Consider the following 19127-nt stretch of genomic DNA (forward strand, 5'->3'; position numbering starts at 1 on the left):
AGTAAGTGTTTTGTGTGGCTTGGTATGATCTTTGGTTGGAGTTTTGGTATGTGGAATTGTTATGTTGGTTGTGGTTGTAAGGTTTGTGGTTTTGTGGTTGGGTTTGTTGGTTCCCCTACCCAAAGTTTGGGTGGTTTTTCCATCCTGGGTTGTAAGTGTTGGAATGTGGATCATATGATTGCCTTTGTTGATTTCCCACATAGTTGGCCTCTTCCCAATCACCTCCTTCAGTGCTTACTTCCTCTTGATCTTGTGTGTGTATTGCGGCCACTTGCTTTGTTTCTAATTTCCTGGTGAGCTCTGCTAGTTGCTTGGCAAACACCTTGTTTTGGGCTAAAATTGTATCAACATGGTTCAGCTCCATGACTCCCTTAGTGTTGTGTCTCTCTGAAACATAGTAGTACTCATTCTCAGCCACTGTCTCGATCACTTCAATGGCTTCTTCCACAGTCATTTTCCTGTTCAATGAACCTCCTGATGAATGGTCTACAGCCTTCCTTGATTCATAAGAAAGTCCATCATAGAAAATATGCAATCTTTCTAACAAGAGAAAAGAGAAAAGATTGAAGAAGAAGATAAAACTATTATTGATTCATTGAATTACAATAGAGCTCCCTAACCCAATGAAAGGGGTTTAGTGAGTCATAGCTCTGAATTCAATTACAAAGGTATGAAAACTAGCAAAATGAAAAGGTAAAAGTGTCTCCTAACTTAAATTCTATCCTATTTATGCACTTTCTATATTGAGCTTCTGTTGTGTTTCTTGGGCTTTGAGGCCTCTCCCTGCTTTCCTTTTGCTTTGGGTTTATGATCCATAATCTTGATGAGGCTGCTGATCCACATTCTGTAACATTCATTGAGCCAACTTAGTGATAATCAAGTAATGACACATGACTCAACAAATTGAAATTCCAGACTCATCAATCCTTCAGGCCCAATCCCATAAACCATGATATTCAATTGGGTTTCATACCAGAGTAAGTTTAAGTTAATGTTTGTGCTCAAAAGCTAACTTAAACTGCAATATTTTTGGCCCAGAAACCTTTTCCAATAGTGGCGTTTAAGTTGCAGTTTAAGCTTAAACTGCAGCTTAAACGCCAGACACTTCCAGTGATGCCTTTTGTGGAAGCACGTTTAAGCTTCAGTTTAAGGTTAAATTGAAGCTTAAACGTGGAGATAGGAAAGGCAGCCCTGGAGGTCGAACACATTTAAGCTCCAGTTTAAGGTTAAACTGGAGCTTAAACGTGGGAATAGAGAAAGCCATCCTGGAGGTCGAACACGTTTAAGCTCCAATTTAAGGTTAAACTGGAGCTTAAACGTGGAAGCGGAGAAAGGTAGCCCTGGAGGTGTCGAACACGTTTAAGCTCCAGTTTAAGGTTAAACTGGAGCTTAAACGTGGAAGCGGAGAAAGCAACCCCTGGAGGTCAAACACTTTTAAGCTCCAGTTTAAGGTTAAACTGGAGGTTAAACGCCACTTTCACCCTTTCCTCAGCTTTCATGATTTTGGTAGTTTAAGTTCCAGTTTAAGCTTAAACTAGAACTTAAACTCCACATGTGATATTCAAGCTTCCTTTATTGATTTTGTTGCTTCCTTGCCTAGCCTCTTCTTCCCTGAAATCATCCAAACAATTGCATCAAAGTCTTGCAAAATTTCATGAGAAATCTTCCATTCATAGCATTCAAGTAATATAACTAAAAACTCATGGAATTTGCATCAAAATCATACTGTTTGGATGGTTCATTGCTTTGTTATTCATTTAACCATTCTTGGTTACTTTAAGCTCAAGAAAATGCATAAAACAACTAAAACTAACGGAAAAATGCTAGTGAAATTAGCCTAAGATGCCTTGGCATCATGACGCCGCAGTGAGAGACAACGGAATGTAAGGATTTGTGGGAGAAAGAGAATATGTGGATTAGGATATTTGAGAGAGGTTCAAATATAGATGTTCTGGAGAAGTCCCAAATTAAAATGGTCTTCTAGACTTTAGCAGCCAGATGTTGCTGCGGTTAATCTAACCGCCGCAGGTTTTCAACTTAGCGGTGGTTACATAAATCGACGCTAACAGGCCACCACAATCTTCTGCCTGTGTTGTAGTGTTAGAAGCATATAATTACTTGTTAGGTTCGGTGAGTCATTTAATTCAACCTACAAGTTGTTTTAGTTTGACCCCAAGCTGATCAGAACCAAGGATCACTGATTATAAGACTGTTTTTAATTTGATAAATTGTAAAAATGATTAAAAAGCTACTTAAAATACTGGTTCATGCCACCAACATGGTGATCCAGTTCAAAAGCTGGTCTGGTATGGATTACTATAGGTAAAGTCAGAATAGAGAAATTGATGCTAGAATTTATGTGCCTAAGTTAAATAATGTGACTAGTAATTATATGATGATGTATGTGAGAATAGTATTAGGCATTTCATAGATCATATATTCATATGGTTGAATTATCATTTATCAATATATGGTAATAAACATCTTCATTTTTTTAGGTAGTGGCCTTTCTTTTCTTTTCTTTTTTCTTCTTTCATTTATTCCGTGTGATATCTTTAAGTTCTTTCAGTAGGATTCAAGTTAAAGGAAAAAGAACAAGAAAGAAGGAACAAAAAGAGCAGTTTGTGACACTATTAAAATTTTAATTTTCAAGGAGTCTATTTTTTTTTCTTTAGTTTCCTTTTGAGTGCTATTTGTTGTCATATATATCATTATTGTTGTCTTGTAGGGAGATGCTGATGTAATATGTGGTGAAGCTTGGAAATTCTGGCCATTAGAACTTATGGCTTGCCTCAATTTTGACTGTGAGTGTTTTTTGGGGGTGCTAAACCTTCTGAGATATTTTAATATTTTTGTTGTAGTATGTTTCAAAATACAGTTATCATGGTTATTTACATAAAAAGCAAATACTATTTTCATTCTTTTGTTTTAGTGTTGAAATTCAAATTTGAGTTCAATTATTATTGTTCTTTCTACATGGTACCAAAGCGGTCTCAATTCCCTCTTCCAACTCATGATGTTATTGTCAAGGGTGTTATTCATTTAGAATTTCATATATGTGCAAGTTTTATATAGGACTTGTGTAACTGTGTTTTGAATTATAAGCTAGTTTTTTAGAGGAGTTTATTAGTCATGCCATGTTCATTGATATCAACTAGCCATAGATTTGTTGCTAGTTATTTACTATTAAATTGTTTGGATTTAGAAAATCTATTTTATAATTTGAATACTAAATGGATGATTAAGTCTCATTTTTTCTATTTTTTAATTTAAAAAAGTATTGCAAAATCTCGAATGATAATATATTGAAGCCCTTAAAAAAATTTATTTACTTGTAGATAAATACAGTTGCACATGATGAGGGTCATTATATTACTTTAGAAAAAAATAACTTATATTGGAAGATGCTATTTTTAATCTTTTGCTGGTATATTTTAATTTTTTATTCATCCTTTTATTGCCTTTATGTTTTATGATAATTTAGTTGTTGATGAATGTTATTACCCTATTCAAATTGAGAATGATAAAAGTCGTGATGTTTATTTGGTCTTTATATTGTGTTACATTTACACTATATTGTTGTTTTCTTTACTATTAAATATGGTTTTATTCTTTGATTGGTATTTTATAAGATACGAAGACGTTTAGCTTTTTAGCTTAATAGTTTATATGTGAAAATCTTATGCCCATTTTTTGCTTTTTTTTTAGTTAAATTTAGTTAGAATTTAGTAAGTTTAATTATATTTTACTGTTAAAATTCTCTTTGAATGCTACTTTGATTTGTTTTAATGTTCCAAGTATTTCAGGTGAAATTCGGGCAAATTCGGCAGAGTTTTGTGCAAAAACAAAGGAAGAAAGTGGATGCTGTTAACCCTGACCTTCTTGCAGTCCAACAAAAAGAACTTGAGTTACAGAGGTCCAAATGATGCAGTTCTAATGGTGGTAAAAAGCCAACTTTTTTATCTTTCCAATGATATATAATAGTCTATACTTTTCTTCTGGAATCACTGCCATGAAGGGCGCTAAACGCCGAGCCTCGCGTTTACCACCCAAGAAGACAGAACCAATGCCCAAGCCACTGCTAATTCTGGCACTGAATGCCAATTCTGACGCTAAACGCCAATAGTGCGGGTCAAACTCACCCAAAAGGAGCATCTTTAGCTAGATTTAGCTTTTAATTATTATTTTATCTTTTATTTTTGTAATTTTTATTTAGAAACAAAATCTTTCAGGATTAGAATTTATTATCTTATTTTAGTTTCAAATCAAATTAGATTACATATAAAAGGGAAAAGATTCACCCTTCAGGGGATCTTCGCACTTCCGCACTTTTACACTTTTCAAAACCCTTATTTTCTCTGTAAGTCATGAGCCAAAAAACCTTCTTGGTTAAGGTTAGGAGCTCTGTTTATTTCTATGGATTAAGACTATTGCTTTTCTATTTTAATTAATGTACTAATTCAGCTTCAAGAATTACTTTCGTTCTTCATTTTATGAATCTGGGTGGAACGAGAGTATGACCCTTATTCTAGATGCGTTCTTGTGACCCTTGGAAGAGGTCCCTCACTTGAACACATCTTGAAATAAAACTCCTCCTAAATTTCTAATTACTTGAACTAATCTGGATACGTGACATATAATCTGTTTAGCTTTGGGTAATTAGGATTTTCGTGGCCATAAACTAGATTTGAACCTAACCCTCTAATTGGAATCAAGTGACCAAGGGATTGGCGGTTGATGAAGATTAGAGGAAACTAAATCACTAAGGAATTAGGGTTTAGTCAATTACAGTTTGCCATGAAATGAATCTTGCATGATTAAAATAGTTGGTAAGAAAACTTAATATGAAAAAGTAAACATCTCCGATACCTTAACTACTTCCTCTCATTGATTTCTCACCAATTCTCTTATTTGCTTTCTTTACTCTTGAATTACTATTTAATGCTGTTTCAAATCATCAAACCCACTTTTCTGCTTGCCTAACTAAACCAATCAGTCGACCATTGTTGCTCAGTCATCAGTCCTCGTGGGATCGACCCTCACTCACCTGAGATATTATTTGGACGACCCGGTACACTTACCGCTTCAGTTGTAGATATTCTCAAAATCTGCACCAATAGGTTAATTATTGTTTGGTCATTGGTGAGTATGGTTGGACTGCAAACATGGAGAGGATTATGAAGGCTCGGGCCTTGAGAGATAACAGCATGACTGGTTACATATCTAGTAAGAAGACTATAGAGATCAACCTTGACATACATCGGCATTATAGAAGAACTGACGAAGAGAACGGAAGCTGATAAAATCAGGCATTTATTTGTTTCTTGTTTTTTTGTTTGTTTGTTGAAGTTCATGAGAAAACATATTTTTTTTTTGTTTAGTTATGTGTATTTTGATTTGAATTGGCAACTGCAAGTATATGTATTTAAAATTTATTTAGTTGGATTTGAAACAACTTTTCAATTTAATATATATACAATATATTAGCTTTTTGATGCATGCGCATCATGTTGTGTTTTTCTATACTTTTTCACATAAAAAATGAATTCATAATAATTAATTATGATGTATTTTTGTGCTTAAGTTTTATATTGCTTTGATCTCTTTAATTGATGAATTTTGCAGAAAATGGTAGAAAAAAAAAGTAAAAAGCACAAAACAAGCTCAAAAGAAGAAAAGATGAGATTTTGGACATGCTTTAAAGCTTGGATACGCTTTGGAACCTTAGGCCACACTTTTGAAAGCGTAACCCATGACCCATGAAGCAAAGGCGCTATCCAATTTGGGCGCTGGCATTGGAAGCCCCAGGATCGAACCCCTGCATGTGCACAAGAGAAGTTCAAAGAAGAAATGGCAACTTGACCTTTTTATACTCCAATAAGGATAACTTGAGCTACAAATCTCCAAATAAGGTGATTTTAGTGGCATTGAAAATTAGGAATCTAGAGCTTTCCAACAATATATGGAACTACATGGTAGACACTGAATCTGAGGGAGAAATTCACCCCGAAATGCAAAGATAAGCATAGCATCAGCCTGTAGTAATGCTAGCTGACCTCTTCGCCTTCCAAGGAGTATAACTTGAGTCAAAAAGGTTCAAATGGTGTGCTTCTAATAACGTTAGAAATTCAACATCCATAGCTTTCCAACAATGTATAATAATCTATGGTTCCAGTCTGTTTGGGCTATGAACAACGAGCATTGTTTTACGGCCATGAACACTAACGCCACCAACCGGTGTTGCTAACGCTAACAACAAATGTGGGCGTTGTTAACGCCCAAACTACAAGGCGTTATTCCACAAAAATGCCTGCGAATATTTCCAATCCTAGAGCTTGCTAATTTAGGTGTTGGTAACGCCCAAAAGAAGGGGCGCCCCTCTCAAACAACACCAAGGAGAAGCGGCGTTATCCAAGGTAATGCCAGCTGACCTCTTTACCTTCCAAAGAGTATAACTTGAGTTATAGAACTTTAAATGAAGCACTTCTAAAAATACTGGAAAGTAGACATCCAGAGCTTTCCAAAAATATATAATAGTATATGGTGGACATCCATTTTAAGCCTCAGAAGCTGGCATTGGTAATGCCCATTATAAGGGGCGTTATTCCACAATGATTCCTGTGACCTTGCCAACATGACCTCTTCTTATTCAAAGGAGCATAACTTGAGCTAAAGAGGTCTAAATGATACACTTTCAGTGGTGTTAGAAAACTGACATTCAGAGCTTTCCAATGATGTATAATATTCTATAGTGGGTATGAAATTGGGGCACAAACAATAGGCATTTTAAGTCCCAAAAACACTCAACAAAGCATCCTAGCGTTGGTAACGCCCATTACAACTGAAGTTACCTTGGAACAATGCCAAAGCAAGCCCTGGAGCAGGATCTTGGCATTGGTAATGCCTAGATACAAGGGTGTTACCTCAAGACAACACCCTAAGCTTCCAAAGTAACCCCTAGAGTGTGTCTTGGGCGTAATTGGAGTTATCTCAAGATAACGCCAAGTAGCCCTGAAGTTTAATTTCTGGGCATTGGCAATGCCCACCATAACTGGCGTTACCTTCAAACAATGCCTGTGATTTAGAATTTCAAGAAGTGTGCATACGCACATACCTGTGCGTACGCACAGAAACACTTGTTTGCAAAAATAAAATGGGTGTTGGCAACGCCCAGCACAGGGGGCATTATCCCCAAACAATGCCAGCTGGGCATTGGCAACGCCACTTAAAGGGAGCGTTGTCGCAAGGTGACGCCAAGACATCCCTGAATTTCATATTGAGCCACTTCTTTCACCCAATTCCATCTCAAAATTCATACAAGCAAGCCCACAATTGCTAATCAATCAAGGCCTCAAGAATCATCTAGAAGTAGTTAATTTTCATTTTATTGTAATTTGTTTTCAATTTTATTTGAGTTTGTAATTTAGGATAGCCTATAAATAGGCCTTAGTTTCATCATTTAAACACCACACTGGGAGGGAGTCTTCGGACTCCTCTCTTCACACACTTCACACTCTTCTTCTCTTCCATTTTCTTCCACACCCACTCTTGTAAATATTTAGTTATGAGTTTTTAATTCTCTACATTTGGGAGAGGAGCTCTGTTTGCATTTTTAATGAATTAATGTTTATTTTCTTCTCAAGAGGAATTAGATCTATTCGAATTCGATATGAATCTTGAAAAAGGAATCATAGTAATTCAGTTTGAAACTCTCTCTTCTCACAATGAATTTGATTTTGATTCAGAGTTGATATTGTAACATGTAATCACTCTGAAATTGGGATCTTAGGAGTTGTCTGGCATGGGATTAGAAATTATTCTTCACTTCTTTTCATGAGCATTGGATCAAGGAATTGGCATTTGATCATGACTAGAGAAATTGAGTAACCAAGGAATTGGAACTCAATTACTTATGATCCACCAGAGATCTAACATTGCATGAACAAGAGAAGAAGTTGAGAATCATTGATTCAGGAGAAATCAACATCTCCAATCCCTAATGTCTTCTATTCTTAACTCTTAGTACTTTACATTTTTCGTACTTTACATTTCTTGCAATTTAACTTTCTAGCACTTTTCATTCATGTTATTTACTTTCCTGTTCTTTATTGCTTTCTTTTAATTTCATGTCATTTACAATTCTTATTTGCTCATCATCTCACCATGAACCGTCTAACTAGAATAATCAATCAACTATTTCTTGCTTAATCCGATAATCCTCGTGGGATCGACCTCACTCATAGTGAGTTTTATTACTTGATACGACCCGGTGCACTTGCCAGTAGTTCTATGGAAATGTTGAGTTCTTAAATTTTCCGTATCACTTATCTTTTCTTTCTATTTATTAAATTTAGTTTAAATAATTAAATTTTATTAAAGTGTGCTATATATCCTTTTAAAAAGATAATTCCAAATAAATTTAGATAAATGTTGCTTTAGATATCTGAAAAGGCAATACAGAAAAACTTAGATAAGTGTTGCTTTAGGTCTATGAAAAAGGCAACTTAAAAAAAATCTGGACAAGTATTGTTTTAGGTATATCAAAAGGCAACTTAAAAAAATCTGGACAAGTGTTGCTTTATGTATTAGAAAATACAACTCGTAAAAAGTGTTGTCCTAAAGTCTTATCTAAAGCGTTGTGTTTGGGTCCTCTAAGGCAACCCTTTTGTGGAGTTGCTTTTTTTTAAGGTTGCCATAAAAAGGGTTCCCTTTAATACACAAAAGCATTGTCTTAGACCAAAGTTAACGGCCGTAAAGCCAACCCCCTCCCCCCAAAAAAGCATTGCGTTTTATTGGAAAGTGTTGCCTTTGATAAAAGGCAACACTTTTCCTTATTATAGGCAACGTTTTTAAAGGGTTGTTGAAAAGAGCAAAACTCTCGCGCGATCTAGAATTTTCACAAATAAGTTCCCATTGTAAGTATAGCTTCTAGACCGACAAGAATTCCATCCTTACAAAAGTTTTGTTTGTCATTTAAGCAAACCCAATAAAATTGATAACCGAGTATTTAAACCTCGGATCGTCTCTCAAGGAATTGCAAGGAGGTGTATTTATTATTGGTTATGAAAAACAATATTTTTGGGTTTTAAAAAGGTTTGAACAAGGGAAATAAATTGCAGGAATTAATAAATTAATAACTAATAAAACTCTTGGCAAGGTATAAAAATTTAGAAGTCCTATCCTAGTTATCCTAATCTATGGTGATGAGAATTGAGTTTTAATCCCACTTAGTTAACCTTTACTAAAGCAAAGAAAAGTCAAGTGGACTAATTAGTTTGATCCTCAGGTCCTAGCTAATTCCTAAGGAAGGACTAGAGTTATTGGAATTCAATTCAATTAGCAAAATTAACAATTATCAATCACGATGAGTTTGATAACTCAAGAGTCTCCAATCAATCAATTAAAGCCAAGAATATAAAAAGCTAAATAAGAATCATAAATCTGAAATACCTCAATTGCACTAAATAAAGAAAATCCTAACATAAATGGTTCATAAGCCAATTTGGCAACATAAGTAATCAACAAATAAAAGCATTAAAGTATCTGAAAGTAGAATAGAAATATAAAGTAAAAAGAATATTGAACCTGTGACTGAAGATGAGATGAACTAAACTAATAGAAATCCTAAAATCCTAAATCCTAAGAGAGAGGAGAGAACCTCTCTCTCTAAAAACTACATCTAATCCTAAAATTATGAATTATGACTGTATGATATCCGTTCTCTTTGATTCCTCCATTCTCTGGCTTATATTCTGTGTTTCTGGATTCAGAATTGGGCCGAAAAAGGGTCCAGAAATTGCTGGGGGCGTTTTCTACAAATTCTGGTGCGTGGTATCTGTCACGCGTTCGCGTAGGTCATGCGTTTGCGTCATCTGAGAGTTTCCCTTGTCACGCATTCGCTTTGGTCACGCGTACGCGTCATTTGCGTTCTGCTCAAGGCACGCATCTGCGTTAGTCACGTGTTCGCGTCGATGCCTTTTTGCGCTAGGCACGCGGCTGCATCATCCATGCGTTCGCGTCACTGCCCTTTTTCTTCAAAACTCTATTTTTGTGCTTTCCTTCCATTTTTGTATGTTTCCTTTCTGTCCTCTAAGCCATTCCTGCCTTAGGAGATCTGAAAATACTTAATACACAAATCACGACATCGAATGGTAATAAAGGGTAATTAAAATTAATATTTTTTAAAGCATAGGAAACATGTTTTTCACATATATCACATAATAAGGAAGGAAAAGTAAAACCATGCAATTTACATGAATAAGTGGGTGAAGGATTGAATAAATTACTTAAATTGAGCACAAAATACATCATAAAATATGGGTTTATCAACCTCCCCACACTTAAACAATAGCATGTCCTCATGCTAAATCTAAGAGAAAGGGTAAAGTTTGAATGGTGGAATCTCATGCAATGCATTCTATTCTAAATGCAAACTACCTACATGAATCATGCAACTTTAGTTATTATCCACCTATATATATAAAGCTTACATGTGGTTAATTTATTTCATATTTTCAAGGAATCATATATACATAGCCAGACCCTAGATAACGTTAAAGCACTTTTACAATTGAGATGGGTAAAAGTATTTCACAAACCTGCAAGACAATTAACAATTAAGCAGAGATATATGGTGATGAGCTATTGAACCTTAACCCTCACTGGATTTTTGTGTTTACTCTCTAGTCACTCAGTGTTTATTGGGTTAATCACTCTATTCTTTTTCTATCCTTGCTTTCTAAAACTTTGTTCTTCATCTAACCAATCAACAATTATGGAATACAGACATACAAAAATCATGAGGTCTTTTTCAAGGTTGTAATGGGGCCAAGGTAAGGGTAAGGGTATATGTATAAGGCTAAGTGAGCTAACAAAGTGAATCCTTGATTAGTCTAAGATCTCACCTAACACACATACTTTATATAATTTAAAGTTTTTTTTACCTATTTACCCAAATTTTCCCACTTTGTATTACAAGCTCATGCATTAAATTTAATTTTGAAATTTTGTCCCATGTGCATTGATTCTTTTTATTTTGCATTTGGGAAATTTTTGTATCCCCTTATTTAAATACTGAAAATAAAAATTTTTTTTGTGTTGCACATGGCAATTTAGTTATTTTGGTTTCACATGAGCATGCTTCCCAAATATTCAAATAACTTATTCAATTCCAATTTCCCACTTTTTCTATCATCCCATGTTCCCGTAGAATTCCCCATACTTAAATTATACACAATATCTATCTTAAGCTAACCAAGGATGCAACTTGGGATTTTTATTTGTTTTTCTGGTTAAGGCTAGTAATGTGATTATAGAACAAGAGGGATTAAAAAGGCTCAAGGGGGCTAGCAAGGGTGATGAAAATGGTAAGCTTATTTGGGATAAGTGAGGAAAAATTCAGATGATGGCCTCAATAATCTCTTGGTATTTATCTATATTCTATATTGGACATATAGATTAAAACAAATTAAAGAACACCAGAATAAAAAAGAAGGGCAAAACACATAGGAATGAAATTTATGGTTTGAATGTAACCATACAATTAAGCTCAAAACTCACAGGCTGTGTGTTCTCCAGCTCAAAAAATCATATATCAGTTATGTATGTCATGCAAGTAGAAATCAAGAGTTCCCATTATTCTCAATGTAAATCTTAGGGTGGCCCTTAAAATCTTAGTGTTCCTCCTTGAAGAAATGTTGTTAACTAACTAACATGTAATGCTATATATACAAGGTGTGTGGATGTTTGATTATGTTAAAGTCTCTAGTTTACTTCTTTTTTTTTTTATTTTCAATTAAATCAAACTATTATATGCTAAAAGGGTAAACTATACTAATTAATCCACATATTCTATAACTAATAAGTTTAGAGTTGCAAACTAAACCAAATGTCTAAGATATAAACTAAAGTGCAATCATGCAAAAATAAAGTAAAAATACAGCAAAAGAACAATGTGTAAGTACTGAAAAATAAAAATAAAGATAAAAATACAGAAAAATAAACAAAATAAGATAGAAGAATTTGTAGTGGTTCACCAAAAAAATAAGCCAGGGATGGCGACCTCCCCACACTTAAAATATAGCATCGTCCTCGATGCTCACTCAAGCTGGGTGTGAAGAAGTGTCATCACCGAAAGGATGGGCTGCTGGTGTTTCTGTGGTGGCCTGGGGGTCTGCAGTCTCTATGAGTGTAGTGGGATCTGTCTGCTGCAGTGGAGGCACTGACTGTAGAGGAATATCCGGGTCTGCGGCCTGGATCTGGCGTGGCTCCTCATGCTGTGGCGTAGCCTGCTCTGGTCCTCCCTGCTCGGCCTGGGTATGTGCCTCCTCCTCGTGATCATCCACCTCCATCTCAGATGTATCAGAAGGGGTGTCAGGCTCAGAGAGGACGTCGCTGCCGGATCGGATCATCAACTTGAGGTGCTCATAGCATCGCTTGTCGCGACGCTCCATACGATCTAGGCAGGCGAAGAGGCAGTGTACCAGATGATAAATGGGCTTAGGAGCAGGTGGATGTGCAGTGGATAAGGTTGGTGCAGCAGTGGATGCAGAAGGGGCAGCTGAAGGTGTGGCTGCCTCATCAGAAGCGGTGAGGAATGGGGGTCTATAGCCTAAAGCTTGAAACTTCCTGCTGTGAGGAGTGATCTTCTTGCAGTCTGTAGTAGTCGGCTTCGCATCAGTCAGCTCCCAAGGCACGTTAGCTCGACGGCCTAGCTGGGTGATCAGATAAGAGAAAGGGAGAGTGCCTCTGACATGGACCCTGGCCATACAATACCGGATGAAACGTGGAAGATACAGGTCCTTACCCTCCATCACGCACCAGATGAGGGTGATCATAGCAGCGGGCAGCTCTGTCTCATGAGTGCTTGGCATCACATAGTCGCTCAGAATCTGGTGCCAGAGCCGAGCCTCGTCATTTAGATATATCAGCTTGATTCCCTTAGGCATCGCTGTATTCTTTCCCATGACCCATGGGATAGTGGGATCAAGGGCTATCCTCTGCTTGACAGCATCCCAGTCAAATCTCATAAATCTCATATCCTCTTCAGCCTTTTGGTAACCGTCAGGCTGATTTGACTTAGGCAGAAGCTGGAGGATATCCTCAATAGCTTCCTCAGTGACCAAAATATGTTTCCCTCTGAGGTGCACTGCATCCAGGGAAGTCTTGAAATAGTTACAGTAAAATTCTCGGACCCAGGAAGCATTGACCTCTGTCAAGTTTCGTTCCAAGAAGAACCAGCCTCTCTTTTTTATCTGTTCGGAGGTGTACTGCTGTAGTTCTTCTGGAATTTTTATAGTTCTTTCCAGGTACAGGTTTCTGGAAGTGGCAAACACTGGATACTTTAGCTCACAGTATCTGTTTGCAAATTTAACTGGATCTGTGGCAGTGAGTAGCTGGTCAGCCTTCTCCTGCGGGGTAAAGTGCTTTTCCCGCCAGGAGTCGTCATGCAAAATATCGAGCATGGTCATAGAGGATTCGCCTCTTTTCCTTTTGCCAGTGGTTGCTTTGCCTTTTTCTCTGTGCTGAGGGTCAAACATCCTGAAAAGCAAAAATTCCAGGATATAATTGAAGAACAAAGGCAGGAAAACAAGTAGGCAAATAGAATAATAGCAATATGAGCACAAAGTGGCAAAAGAGCAAGAGAAGCATGAAATGAGTTGAAGATATGTGCAATTTGGATTGTATACGAGTAAAAAAGTCTGAAAAAAGAAAAAAATGCAATCCAAAATATATGATAAGCGGAATTCAAGTTAAATAGGAAAAACAATGATCATGCCCTGAGTTAGAAAGTTAAAGTAGTTAGTGAAAAACCGAAAAGAGAAGTTTGAAAGTGAAAATGGTTAGGAGTGAGAAAGGAAGTTAGAAAGTTAAAGCAGTGAGTTAGTAAAAAGAAAGTTAAAGTAATTGGCATGATGATCGGTTTCCTAGGTAACAAGAGATTCACAAATTTAAAGAACAGTCAACTCATATTCAAGCAAGGATATCAGGTTATTGATGATAAATCAGATAGATACGAGAGTAGCAAAAATTAAAATGAAATCATTAATAATGCAATTTACTAGCCAGGGAATCGAAAGGAATAAGAATGCTAGCCCACATTCATGAATTGGTTGGTTGTAGCCAAGTAATGCGAAATTCAAAATCGCCAAAACCTATGCATGAAAAAATGAAATAATTTGCAGAAAATTGGGCAATATTCCGGCTAAAATTGGATGTTCCTGGGTAATAAACAATAAGAAAAATAGGTCATATGAGATTAAAAGCGCTGCAAAGAGTCACAAATAATAGGAGTAGTAAAGAATAGTCTTAATAGCAGCATGAAACATTAAAGAACAACATATGAACAGTATTAACATCACAGCCAAATCAAAATTACAGAATTGGTAAAACAAGTAACAAGAACAGCGCAATTATCAGGCCTAAATCCACTAACCACATCCTAGCTACCTAACCACCTAGAATCTACTACAAACATGCATCTCTAACTATCCTAAATTGAACAGAATCTGAAAAATATGCAACGAACTACGGAAGATAGAGAAATCGGTGTTCGGCAAAACCTGGTATGTGTATGAACAGAGGTGAGGGCAGAGAGATGGTGGTGGTGACGTGGCGGCGCTGGGAGGGAGCACGGCGGCGCGGTGGTGGAGCAGGGGCGGTGTGGAGGTTGGGGTTTTGTTAGGGGTAAAGGGCAGTGATGGAAAGAAGGTTGGGGCGAGGGTTGTGGTGTGGGTGGCACAGCGGTGGTGGTGTTTGGGTGGTAGAGTTTGGTTGCAGAGGAGGAGGGGAGTGGAAGGGGGGTTAGGGGACGCGATGGGGTTAGGGTTCGCGTGACTTGGGGTTAGTGGATTCAAATCCACGCGAACGCGTGGGGCAAGCGATCGCGTGATTAGGGCAAAAGGGGTATGATGCGGTCGCGTGGTTGACGCAATCGCGTAAATTGAGTAAAAGATGAGTGACGCGGACGCGTGAGGTACACGAACGCGTCGCTGTGAATTGTGCTAGATGCACAGTTCCAGCGTCGTTTTGGCGCAACTCTCTGTTTCCATTTAGGGGCCATAACATCCATGCAACGCGGACGCGTCGCTCATGCTTTCGCGTGGGATGAGTGTTTTGCAAGTGACGCGTTCCCGTCAGGGACGCGAACGGGTGGACCGTTTTGTGCTAAACGCACGCCAGCCGCACGATTCCAGCCCAACTTTCTGGGCGTTGGATCTTTACGCCGATTTCCATTTCATGCCCACGTGTGGCCTGCGCGCTCGCGTGGGGTGATCTCTTTTTTTTTAATGCAATTATGCAGTATGCAATATGCAGTGCTAATGTAGATGCTATGAATAATTCCAGGTTTAATGAAAATATAATAAAAACAAACAACACGACATAAAATTGAAAAAGAAACGATCATACCATGGTGGGTTGTCTCCCACCTAGCACTTTTAGTTAAAGTCCTTAAGTTGGACATTTGATGAGCTTCTTGTTATGGTGGCTTGTGCTTAAATTCATCCAGAAATCTCCACCAATGTTTGGAATGCCAACAGCCTCTGGGGTCCCAAACTAGGTATGTAAAGCCCTTGAGCAGCTTCAAACAGATTCTCAGGCTCCTGGGGTGACGAATGTCAGAATAGATTCCAGGATCCCAGATCTTACTTTTGCACCCGCCTTTGTCTGGAATTGTATTTTTCCAGCCGGGCGGTTTGGAAGTTGTATTCTCACCAAGATGACCAAACGCCTTCCGAGACCCATTCAATTGAACTTGATACCAATCCGTGCACTTCGAATTGAAGTGTGGAACCTTATTGAATCTTGCACACCAGCTCTGAGTACGAGCCATTTCCTTCTTACTCTTAAAGCCGCAGAGAGCTCTAAGTTGGCCATCTGTTTCAAGAAAACCATATTCACGTGGAAAAGTAAAGATAAAGGTTAAGGATTGTACCCACGTGAAGCATGTATTAGGTGGTAATGGCCCTGGGATAGGTGTTTCCAGTGGTTCGGTAAACTCTACTCCCTTGTATTCTTCTGTGAATTCCTCCACGTCTTTGCAAAATTCTTCAACTGCAACTGCGTCTTGATCAAAGCCTTCTATGTCTTCCTCGTCACTCAAGTCATAAGTTGGAGGTTGAGAGAAATCTACCTCGACATCATCTTCGTATTCACTTGGATAAGGTTCTTCAGGCTCAAGGAGTTCAGTTGCGGATGCAAGTTCATGACTAGGAGAGCTTGATTCATGATCATCACTGCCTATGGAATCAACTTCTTGGTCTGTTCCGTCCAATTTTTCACAAGGTATATGTTGTGCACTATCCTCATTGGCATCAAATTCGAACTTCTCGGCGGAATCTTTTACAGTTCTCGATTGCCATGGAGGTTCAGCATCTCCTAAATCTTCAACCACTTCTTCCTCTACAACTATTATGGCTTCCTCCACTTATTCCAATACAAAGACATGCTCCTCATTGTCCACCGAAGTTTCTAGTATCTCCTTCATGCTTCGCTCTTCTTTTGATTCCCCACATGTAGCCATGGGAGTACTTTGAGTGCTCAGATGTTAAGAAGCTAATTTATTTACTACCTCGGTTAAGGCAGTAGAGAGTTCCAGTACGTCCTTTTGCATCTTCACTTGTCCTTGAAGAAGAACACGAAGGGTGTCATCCATTGGAGATTGGGGTGGATATGAGGGATCATTATTTTGGAGGAACGGTTCATCATAAGAATGTAGTGGTTCTTGAGAGTGATTGGATTGGAATCGGGGTGGATATGGATTAGGGTTGTAGGGAGGTGTTTGGTTGTAGGGAGCTCGTGAGTATGGTGGTTCAAAGCTATGTTGAGAGAGTGGTTCAACAGCACAAGGTGGAACTTGTTGGTAACTACAAGGGGGTCCACCATATCTATCAGCTTGGTATGCGTTGTAGAATGGTCGTCGTCTGTGATACTGTGGAGGGTGTTGTTGCCTAAAGAGTTGATCAAGTCCTCGTGGCTCCATCCATCTTTGATTGCTCTGACCTTGATGCATGTTCCTGCTATAGCTTTCATTCCCTTCAACAATATTAGAACTAAACTCAAAGCGAGAGGGGTGAGAACTCATGGTAGCTAATAAGAATTAAAAATGAAAACAGAAACAAATAAACAGGAAAAAGAAAAATATTTACAATAACCAATAATAAGGCACACGTTTGCAATTCCCCGGCAACGGCGCCATTTTGAAAAGAGTGAAACTCTCGCGCGATCTAGAATTTTCACAAATAAGTTTCCGTTGTAAGTATAGCTTCTAGACCGACAAGAATTCCTTCCTTACAAAAGTTTTGTTTGTCACTTAAGCAAACCCAATAAAATTGATATCCGAGTATTTGAACCTCGGGTCGTCTCTCAAGGAATTGCAGGGAGGCGTATTTATTATTGGTTATGGAAAATAACAAATAAAAGCATTAAAGTATCTGAAAGTAGAATAGAAATATAAAGTAAAAGGAATATTGAACCTGTGACTGAAGATGAGATGAACTAAACTAATAGAAATCCTAAAATCCTAAATCCTAAGAGAGAGGACAGAACCTCTCTCTCTAAAAACTACATCTAATCCTAAAATTATGAATCATGACTGTATGATATCCGTTCTCTTTGATTCCTCCATTCTCTGGCTTATATTCTGTGTTTCTGAATTCAGAATTGGGCCGAAAAAGGGTCCAGAAATCGCTGGGGGCATTTTCTGCAAATTCTGGTGCGTGGCGTCTGTCACGCATTCGCGTAGGTCATGCGTTCGCGTCATCTGAGAGTTTCCCTTGTCACGCGTTCGCTTCGGTCATGCGTACGCGTCATTTGCGTTCTACTCAAGGCACGCGTCTGCGTTAGTCACGTGTTCGCGTCGATGCCTTTTCGCGCTTGGCACGCGGCTGCATCGTCTATGCGTTCGCGTCGCTGCCCTTTTTCTTCAAAACTCCATTTTTGTGCTTTCCTTCCATTTTTGTATGTTTTCTTTTTGTCCTCTAAGCCATTCCTGCCTTAGGAGATCTGAAAATACTTAACACACAAATTACGGCATCGAATGGTAATAAAGGATAATTAAAATTAATATTTTTTAAAGCATAGGAAACATGTTTTTCACATATATCACATAATAAGGAAGGGAAAGTAAAACCATGCAATTTACATGAATAAGTGGGTGAAGGATTGAATAAATTACTTAAATTGAGCACAAAATACATCATAAAATATGGGTTTATCAGTTGCCTCAACCCAAATTTGTTGTAGTAAGACAACTATAGGGAATACTCAACCTAACTCGTTCACACCACAATCAGAAATTGAATCGAAGGGAATCCTCAACCTTTTATCCACTCCCCCGATGTAATAAGAGAGAGAATCATCAACCTCAACTTGTTTATCCATGAGCGGGACAAAACCACTGTTCTCACCATGGGCGGAACGAACCACCATCCCCGCAAACTCAATAACACAAGCGGGACAAAACCCACGTCCATGCCAATCAATAATAATCATAATCAAATTCATCAATTCTACCAATCATATCATCAATGACATAATCAACCATCATCAATCATAATCTCGTCTCTCATTTATAATCATTTTTCAATCCGCGAGTGGGACTATGCCATCATCCTCATCGTGGGCGGGACGAACCATCATCCCCACAACATCAATATTTGTGTTAACAATTTTTATATGGTAATAATTCAATTTAGGTTCATTAATTCCATCCTTGATGCATTTGAGACCTTAAAATGGGTTTTAAGCTCCATACGAAGGTTATAGGGGGTATAGAATTATCGGAAAGGCTTAACAATTCAAAAATAGCACTTTTGAAAAATCAGCACAATGGTGCTTATGCAGGCTTCATGCGTACGCACGAAACCTGTCTCGGTCCCTTGAAGGTGTGTGAATGATGTGTACACAGGCATTGTGCATACTCACAAAAGTACAATGATGCGTATGAAGCATAGGTGCATACGCAGGGAGCCTGGTTCGGCCACTAACTTTGCAGAATCTGCATAATTCAGTTTTACTACCAATTTTTAAGCACCCATAACTTTTTTTACAAAAATCATTTTTCCTTTGTTCTTCGACGGTCTTAAAGTAGACATTCCCAATTTTAATTCAAGATAAATTTAATTCAT

The sequence above is a fragment of the Arachis ipaensis genome, chromosome B08, assembly GCF_000816755.2.
Source record: "Arachis ipaensis cultivar K30076 chromosome B08, Araip1.1, whole genome shotgun sequence".
Classification (NCBI taxonomy): domain Eukaryota; kingdom Viridiplantae; phylum Streptophyta; class Magnoliopsida; order Fabales; family Fabaceae; genus Arachis; species Arachis ipaensis.